Source organism: Hipposideros armiger, unplaced genomic scaffold (genome assembly GCF_001890085.2).
Source record: "Hipposideros armiger isolate ML-2016 unplaced genomic scaffold, ASM189008v1 scaffold_483, whole genome shotgun sequence".
Lineage (NCBI taxonomy): Eukaryota > Metazoa > Chordata > Mammalia > Chiroptera > Hipposideridae > Hipposideros > Hipposideros armiger.
Genome location: NW_017731833.1, coordinates 1435022 through 1444731, shown reverse-complemented (window position 1 = coordinate 1444731; position 9710 = coordinate 1435022). Strand labels below are relative to the sequence as shown.

The 9710-nt window shown below is 45.2% G+C and overlaps 1 long non-coding RNA gene across 2 annotated transcripts in view; it reads right to left on the bottom strand.

Annotated features, from left to right (window-relative positions):
- Positions 1-4028: 4028 nt before the first annotated feature.
- LOC109395806 (uncharacterized) overlaps positions 4029-9710 on the bottom strand; it is a 257036-nt gene continuing 251354 nt past the window's right edge. For both annotated transcript variants that reach the window (XR_002126729.1, XR_002126730.1), the window contains 3 exons: positions 5775-5947; positions 4543-4620; positions 4029-4284 (listed from right to left, as the gene is read on the bottom strand). This is a non-coding gene — a long non-coding RNA (uncharacterized LOC109395806). The remainder of the gene's footprint in view (positions 4285-4542; positions 4621-5774; positions 5948-9710) is intronic.

Here is a 9710-nt window from a genome sequence, read left to right as displayed (position 1 = left end):
ACTGCGACAGAACATGTTCCCATTATTTGAAGCCATCGAGTTCATGGTAATTTGTCACAGTCACCTTAGGAAACTAATGTACTTCCTATATAGGTATTTTCTATTAGCACTCGGTATCGCCTCACTTAGCCATAAATACTCACACAGTCGTAACAGAGCCCAACCACAGCAGCAACTGATGGAGCCCTGTCTACAAGGAGGGACCCAAACAGCCATGATACTGGGTGGGGAGTCACTGACACTTTCGTGTTTGAGGGTCCAAAGCCGATCAGGCCCGATGCCAGGAGATGGGGGTGCAGCCAGCTGGGGCCTGGCTCCACAGCTGGCTGAGACCTGAGCTCCTCTGTCCCGCACTGTGGCCCCGGCACATGAACTGGGCGAGGCGTTGGAACACGGGACAATTTGTTCAACCTGGCACCATGTCCATCTCCAGGGCAGTACAAGGTGTCGAGGACGCAGCTGGGCACAGGTCCCTGGGAAACCACCCAGCCAGCTGCTGCAGTTTTGCACCTCTGCTCAGCACCCCTCTACTGTGAGGTGTCGACCACCAGTCCCGTGTGTAGCCCGTCCTTATCTTTTCTATATCCCTGTACCTCCTATACTGTTATTCTTTAACTAAACGCCATTTGGACCTTAGCTTCATCCTAAACAGTCTATAAATTTATGAGTTGTATGCACTGGGACAGTTCTGTCACTCAGTCTTTATGGACATATTTATGCCATCAATAACTATGCTGGATATTGTCAGCCGTCAACCTATCACGGTGTGTTTATTACATACGGAAACAAATGCTACCACTGTACACATGTGACTTGGAGCTCGCTGGGGCTGGGAGTGGGGGGAGGAACTGGAAACTTCTTTGCTGTTTAGCGCTAACAATATCAGCAAATGGTCAAGATAGTCTCCATCCATCTGACTTAAACGCGTCTCATTCCGCCCCTCCAGGGTTTGAGAAAGGCTGTTTTCCAGTCCACCAGAGCAGGGGAGGGCTGAGTTATTTCCTTGACAGGACATAAGTGGCCAAAGGCTAAGGTGGCCATGAGATGGCAATGACTAGACGTCCGCTAACCAGAAGGGGTCTGCAGTTAGTACAGGTCAGGGAACCAGACCTGAAATCGCCACAGTTCTGTCCTGGCAGGACCGGGCAGGTCAGCACGGCAGGACCAGGCTGTGCAGGACAGTTGGGGAGGGCAGCTCCACCGGGGCCCTGGGTCCTGCACATGGCTCACCATTCACGCAGCCTCCGCAGGGCTCCTTCAAAGGCGGGGCCCAGCACTTGCCCCCGGTTTCTCCAGACAGCTTCCCATTCATGTCCTAATCCCATCTCAGTTCCTTTGAGCTGTTGTTTATTCCTCCTACTGAGTGATAAAACCCCAGTCATGTCCCTTGTCAGGGGACTTCCTCACACTGGTCTCATCTGCTCTCTGTCCTGGGTCTCCCAGCAAAGCAGTAGAAAGGGGACAGTCTGAAAGGGGGACACAGGCTCGTCCCACTCAGGACTCAGAAGCAGCTCCTGGGATGGAGTAGCTGAGTTTTCTATTCATCGCGGTGTTCAGGAATGACAACTCTCGCGGTAACGCCCACAGCCACCCTGTCTGCTTATCTGTTGTATCTCAGCCCATCTTCCTTTTCCCAGAAACCACCTCCTGAGAAGCAGACGCCCTGGAGGTACTTTCTCTGGACAAATTCCATGGCTTGTAGCATCGTCAGTCCTGGAGAGATGTAATAAGTTGCTTCATGTACATAAAAAGGTCAATATTAGAAAACATCTTCCCCCGTGTGTCGTCCACATCTTAACATAACTGCCTACACCGGTAGTGTGTTCTCTGTGACATCAATGCTGGAATAAATGGGTATAGACTGAAATAATTATGAGAAAAAGCAAAAATTATTCTGAGACTGGCCTTAACTTTTTCTTCCTGTCCATTTCTTGTTTGTTTAATAAAGCATCTAAAGCAAGAAATTAAAAAATAATGATATGATACTGTCGGTTTACTTCCGGTGGACTAACCGTGGCCATAAATCTAAATTTAATTTCACATTTAGTAAAGCCCTTCACATTCCCTGCATTAGCGTCCAGGACCCTGAACTGCTTCCTCCCAGTTGCTTTTCCTGCACATTGAGCTGAATATTGCAGGCGATCATCAGTTTCGGTGTCTTCCAGACACACCTGACTTAAAAACTGCCTTAAAACCCGTCCGGTTGATAAAGCTTGTTATCCTTTTTATACGAATTATGTTGATTCCACCTTTCTTTTCATTATTCTCAATTATCTTTGTTGCCTTTCAATTGATCACTTAGGCCACCAACATTGTCCTCGCCATTGTCTCACTTAGCACTGCTCTCGTGTGTTTGAGAGAGGGCACTTTAGCTCCAGAAAAACCTCCACAGCTTGGTTTTTACACTCGCCTCTGAATTGAATAGCGCTTTAAAGCAACAACAGCAGATATGCTAAAAGCCTCTTCAAGTGTGAAAAGAAGAGAGCTGGACTAGAAATGCCGGTGGTGCAGGGGGCGGAGGGCAGAGCTTTCAACGGGGTTTCTAGCAACAGGTTTGAAATGATGACAGCAAACGTATACAGTTCACACTGTGCAACCACGGCTTTTTACAGCCTCCAGACTTGGGAGGCCAAACAACAGTCAGGCTGAATACAAACTCCTTTTCCATCTGTGGTCACGGGCTGCTGAAGGCACCGTTTCATACCAATCATAGAAAATATAAATTTCTGTATGGGAGACAAAGAACTACGGTTCATCGTATAAATTCACATTTCCATAGGTCAGAGTGGTTCAGCGGTGGCAATTTCAGAGGGTTCAACCTGAAACATGGGGAGACGTAAGACTTCTCTGCCAGCCCCGTAAATCCTGCCAGGGTTCTAGAAATGCCAAGGATGGGGCCATGTCACTAAATTCAGCAAGTCAAAAATGCCATTAGCTGCAGGAGGGGCTGGGCATATGGGTCTCCTAACGGCGGTGAGCTTGGCACACAAGTAGGAAAAGGTGTGGAGATTTAAGCCAGCTCCAGGTTACTTTTTGGACCATAGGGAAGTTTTACATGTTCCTCCCATATCTTGTCCATCAACCTGTAGCTTTTCTTCATTCGAGGAAGAGTTCACTAACGCTTAAGGGCGCCCACTTCTTCTATGATGTGACGATTCCCCAGGCTACTGGTCTAATCCTTTCCCCCAAAAAAATATGGCAACATAGGTTTGAATTTTAAATAGTATATATTTTTTTGCAAAATATTTAAACAATTTAGTCCAAGTAAAATTTTCTTCACTATCCCGAGTACCCAGGAAATAACCAGACCTTCCAGATTCTTTTACGCATGCATTTCCACACATACATCTTAAATAAAAAATAGAGCACATTGTACTTATTATTCTACATCCTGTTTTGATCACATGACAGTAGACTGTAGACACTTTCCCATGTCATCGCATATGGGCCTGCCATAATTGTTATAACCACCGGATGGTATTCCACCCCATCACTGTACCATCATTTAAGAAAATCAACCCCCTATGCATTTGGGTTCATTCTAATTATTTTTTGTTGCTGTATGAACAAATGTGTAGTAAACATTCTTGTACACACACCTTTGTAAGATTATACAATTATTTCCTTAGAATCAATTACTAGAGGAGGAATTGACAGATTATAAGAAATGCATGTGTCCCGTGTTGACATGATGAGATGGCTCCAGGGTACGCTCCCCCCAGAGTCTGTGAGGATTCATTTCCTGAACCCTAAACAGCCCTGAGCATCATGACGCCGTTTGCTCTTCTTTAGTTTGACAGCCAGCCAGTGATAGGACTGTTTCACTTCAATTTCTTTAATCCTTAGGAAGGTAAAGAACTTCCCACACATATATCGACATTTCAGTTTCTTCTTTTTTGAGTTTTCCCCATGTGTCAGGACTCTTTTGTAATTATTAGTTACCTATCTCAAACCAGGTTAAAAGCAACCAACCAACCCACCTACCCACTCACCCACCAAGACAGGATGTATTGGCTCACCGGCTGAGGGACACTGAAGTGGCTCAGAATCCTGGGAGAACTGAGGGACCCGAGTCCTGGGTGCTGGGTGAGCAGGTCAGGGCCACCAGGACTCACGCTCGGTTCTGCTGCTCCGCTTGGAACCAGGCCGCAGTCGGGATCTCTACAAGGCAACCAAAATGGCACCCCAGGTTCACTTCTTCCTGGTTTAGCAGCTCATTGGTAAGACGGCACTCCTTTTCCGAGGTTTCTGTTTTTCCGTCCCAGAGCAGCAGTCTAGACGGTTCTGTTGGGACATTAGCTGTGTCCAGGATGACGGGCACTGTCACTGACTGTGCTTGGGTCAGGTGCCCACCCTCGTGCCCAGGAGGCTCTGTTACCACAGGAGGCAGGTGGTGATGCATGTACTGGGCAGCCCCATGCAGCAGTCACCAGAGCCGACCACGTGTCCTGGCCTGTCCATTCCCTTGAGTTCCTACGGCAACCCCAGAGCAGTCACAGCAGTGCCTATCAAACGGCACCTGTGTGTGTTTGTGTGTCTCACCTGCTCCTACGGTGAGCTGAGCTGCTGCACAGGTCTTGTGCACAGGTCTCCTGCCGCCATCTTTCCTCCTCCGTGGGCCTGGGACAAGGGGGAGATTACATTCAAATACATTAGTCCCTCGACATTGAAGTCCCGTTTCCCAGAGGCCTAATTCCAGTCCTTTTGACTTGCTAGCTTCTATTTCTTTGTGTCTTTCCCAGGACTCAACAAAGACATCATCTTCTCCCAGACCCCAAATCTGCCCAGAGTGCCTGTTCACTGTGCTCTGCAAAGCCCCGACGACCCAACCCTCACGTTGCCAGGACTCTAACGACCTGTATTTTTGTCATTTTCTGTCACTACACTGATCTCCTTAACAGCATGGGGACTTGGGTGTCCTCCACCTTGTACCCCATAAAACTGGGTCTCAGTAAACATGGGTCAAATAAAGAAAGAATTTGTAAATTAAGGGAGTCAGACCAGATGGTTTCTGAGTTTCTTCCTGAGCCTAGTATTCTATTGGATAGTAATGAATCCTAATGCCGTAGTCTAGCTCCAATGTATGTATAGAAAGAGCCAGGTGTGGGTGGCCGTGCTGACAGCCTTGGCCATTTTAATTTGACTGCTACGCTCCCATGGTGTCCGCCTCTGAAGATCACGTGATCTACAGAAAGAAGCCTGCAGTGTAGACTCAGACAGCCCTGGGCGTAAATTCTGATTCTGCACTCAATAATGCGAACTTGGGCAATTTACTTAACCTCATCAGCATCTTTAAAATCAGAATCATGAGGCAAAATAAAAAGACTAAAGGACAAAAACAAGAATGACCGTGCTTGCCATCCAGGAGTGTTATACAGGACTCAGAAAGGTAATGAATATAGAACACATAGCCCAGTTCTGCAACATGGTAGGGGCTCGATAAATTACTTATGGAATGAGGAAAGCAGGTACACCCCGCCATGTCGTCCCTGCTAATAAAAGACATGCCGACTAGACATGCTGGTCGAGGTCCCAGAATATCCACAGGAGATCAGTGGAACTAACAGAATCAGACTCATATTGGCGAGCTGAGACCACGGTACACTCATCTTCCACTGAAAGTTACTTTTACAGCCCCCAAGCCTTACTGCCGTCTCTAATGAGATAAGGTAGAAATCCATTTGCTCTTGTCTGATGGAGGAATATGAGCACTGAAATTCACATACTCATTTTTCAGCACCTTACGACACTGAGCACTTAATTGGTCGCATTACTTTATCAGTCGCTGCAGCATTTTCCTGGGATTCACTTGGAGGAAGATCCGAGCTAGGTCTGCTGTGCAGATTTCCGTGGAAACGGCTTGCAGACAGGGCTCCAGCACAGCGCAGGCTTCCCTGGGACAGAGAGCGTTCACGTCAGAGAACAGAGTGGGACATGGCAGCATTGCCTGTGAAATGCAAATTAAATTAATGTCTCCCTCATAAGGCCTGATTTAGGTTTTGGGGCTGCTAAAACATATACCAAACACTATTAAAAAGTCAGAATATGAGGTGACAAGTGCCCACTTTGGGAAACAGCTGGGCCTTTCTTTACCCTTCAGCAACTCATCACTTTGGAATTAACAGTTCTCCTTTGAATGTAATAGCATTTATACTTTAAATGGAAAAATACAGCCCAAAGAGGGGACATCCAACTTACTAGGTTACATTTTCCGTTGGACTTTGTCTTGAGTGGGTTAAGAGGATAGAGATTTGTATAAAAAATGGGCTTTATATTGTGAACTGGCACAGCTTGACCAGGAGTCAAGAGACCCGCCTCAGTCACTAGCCAGCTGTGCGACCTAGAGCAAGTCGCTTGACCTCTCGGCTGTACCTTCGTCCTTACATAACCATGTCATTGGACCAGCTCCGTAGTGTGTCAGTGACACTGGCATTGTGAGACCACCAGCAAGAGCCAGACGCCTACTTCCACCACACACACACACACACACACACACACCCAGATGCTGCAGCCAGAGCAGCTTGCTAGGGGTTTTACAGAAACAAGGGTGTACCATGTGATGGTCCCCAGAACCTGCTTTAGAATCAAATGGACAGAGTTTGAATGTCTGTTCCACCACTGGCCAGCTGTGTGACGTTATATAAGCCTCCATGTCCACACCTGTATAATCATTATTATTATTAACAATTGACCCTTTTTATTATTATTATTAACAGTACTCACATCATAACTATTTATAGAGGTGTCTTGAGGGTTAAAAGAAGTACTGCTGCTTGCCACAGTGTCTGGCACACAGTGTCTACTTATAACAGTATTATATTTGGGGAAAGGCATTGGAGACCTAAAAATGATTTTAGGAATCAAGGGTCTAAATGATCTTTAAAATTCCTTCCATTTCTAAAATTCCCTTTTGTAAAAAGTGGCTCCTGTGAGACAGCAGAAAGCAGCTGTTGGCGGGGTTTCTCACGTTCCTTGCCTTCCAAGGCGGCTTGTCTTATATGGAGGATATATGCATATATCCGAGCTTACTGAGATGAATTCATCCCCAGTGTCCTTGTGCATCTTTGCAGTAAAACCTCTCTCCCCACCCAGCCCCTGACCATCACGGGCCTCTGTCTTTGTCCCTCTAGTTGTGTCTTTTCTAGAAAGCCATCTAAATGTAGTCAGACAGTATGTAGACTTTGTTAGGCACTGCCAGCTTTTGTTTCCCACTGAAATAATTTTCATACTCATCAGAAATTTTGGCGAGTTCCAATTAATTTGCGTATGAGTTTTCAGCGGCTGTTATAACAAATTACCACCAAGTTGGTGCTTTTAAACAACACATTTATAAATCTTACAGTGTAGAGGTCAGATATCCAGAACCAACCTCACTGGGCTAAAAATAAAAATAAGGTGTCGCAGGCTGCTCTCCTTTCCGTGGGCTCGAGGGGAGAACGCTGCCTCGCCTTTGCCAGCTCCTCCTGGCCGCCCGCACTCCTTGGCCTGAACCCGCTTCCATCTTCAGAGCCAGCAGTGGCTGTTTGAGTCTTTGTCACATAGCAGCTGACACTGACTCTTCTGCCTCCGTCTCCCACGTTTAAAAAACACTTGTGACTCCACTGGAGACCTGGCTAATCCAGGATAATCTCCTTATTTTAAAGCCAGCTGATCAGCAAATTTACTTCTATTTCTAACCTGAAGTGCCCCGTGCCGTGTAACGAAACATATTCACAGGTGTGGGGGACGAGGACGTGGGCATCTCTGGGGTGGGCATTAGTCTGCCTACGACAGCCTGGAACCTCACAAGCACATCATATTGTCAATTTAAAAAACTGAATCTTACCAGAGGGTAAGTGGGGAGGGGGAGGTAAATGAGGGTAAAGGGGGTCAAATCTATGGTGATGGAAAGAGAACTGACTCTGGGTGGTGAGCACACAATGTGATGTATAGATGATGTATTACAGAATTGTACACTTGAAACCTATGTAACTTTACTAAAGGTTGTAACCCCAATAAACTTTAATTAATAAAAAAATGGAGTCATCCTAATTGTTGTGTAGAAGTAGCTAATGATGGTTTTAAGTTACATTTCCCTAATAACACTGAGCATCTTTTCATGTATTTCTTTGCCACCATGTCTTCTGTGGTGAAGTGTTTGTTCAAATCTTTTGTCCACTTAAAAAAGGTGGGTTGTTTGTTTTCTTATAATAGAATTTGTGAATTCTTTGTATATTCTTGATTGTAGTGTTTTATCAGATATGGGTTTGATAAATATTTTCTTCCATTCTATACCTTTTATTTTCATTTTATCAATTTTTAAGAGATTTTAATTTTAATGATGTCCAATTTATCCCTCTGTTCTTTCATGATTCACGTATTTTTGTGTCCTAGCAATGTTTGCCTAAACCAAGGACACAAAGATTTTCTTCTATGTTTTCTCCTAGAAATTTTATACTTTTAGGTTTTGCATTTGGATATGATCCATTTCATATTAAATTTTTATAGGTATAAAGTGTGGGTTCAGGTTTATTTTTTTTAACATGGATGTCCAGTTGTTCCAGCACCATTTCTTGAAGAAATTTAATTTTTACCTTCAGATATTTCTTTTATTTAAAAAATGTTGAAGAAAAACATTCAGCTCTTTTGATTTTTCACGACTTCAGGGCTTCTCAGCTGTTTTTGACTAACACGCTCTTGAAATTGAGACATTCATGCATCACAGACCAGGTTAGACATCTACCATGATGGTCATACACATCCCTAGGTTTATGATGAATAATTGACATCTCGCTGTCATGAGTAGGACCTAACTAATTTGATTGAGTCTTTAGCTAGTAATGGAAATGCATTTGCAGAGTTCTAGTTCATGCTTGTTTGCACCTGCAAACAATTTCTTGTTTAAAGGATTGTTCCATTTGGTCTGTCCGATGTGCATAACTTCACGTGGTAACGCAGCCTCGATGACCATCACTCACCCTCATCTAGAAGATATGATGAACTCGCCATCACCCCTTCCCACCTGGCTGGATGATGACTTCACAGCAGCCTGCTGCCTTCACCGGCACGAAGGCCTGGGAGCCCCAGGCCTGTTCCGGAGACCTGGCTCTGAGTGACTTTGAGGAAGTTACTTAAGCCAAGAATAAATGCATGGGAGGCCCAGGGAGCAGATATTCCGGGAATCGCATCTGTGTGGCCATAATAAACTCCTGACATGTACTTTCACGACCATTCAGGTTAAGCATTCTGCTCTATCTGTGTGGAGTGGTTGGAGGAAAGAAGACTTCAGATACCTACTGACTGGAAAAAGCTGGAAATAGCATTTTCCTTAAGGAACCCATGATGACGGCCTCAGGCCCAAACATCGTTGACTGAGGCCCAACACGATTCCTCTTTTGTTTTGAACATGAGACCACAGAGCCCTTGAATCAGACTGAAGTTGCAATTTTAGGGATGGGTATGAGCACTGAGTTAGCCAACGGAGCTGCGACTGGCTGTTTTTGTTTGTATGTTTGTTTGATTTCCCTGCATTGGTTACAGGTTTCATTTATCCACCATCCTTAAGAGCAGAGAGTAGCAAGGCTGCTGTGACTAGGGGTTAGCGCTTTGAGATTCTTTATCTGCGATCTGGAAGTAGTTATAGAGCCACAGATCTTGGATTCCTCATTTGAAAAGCAGCAAGGATGTCATCTGCAAAAGCTTGACAAATGTTTGGTATACCCTGCCTATTA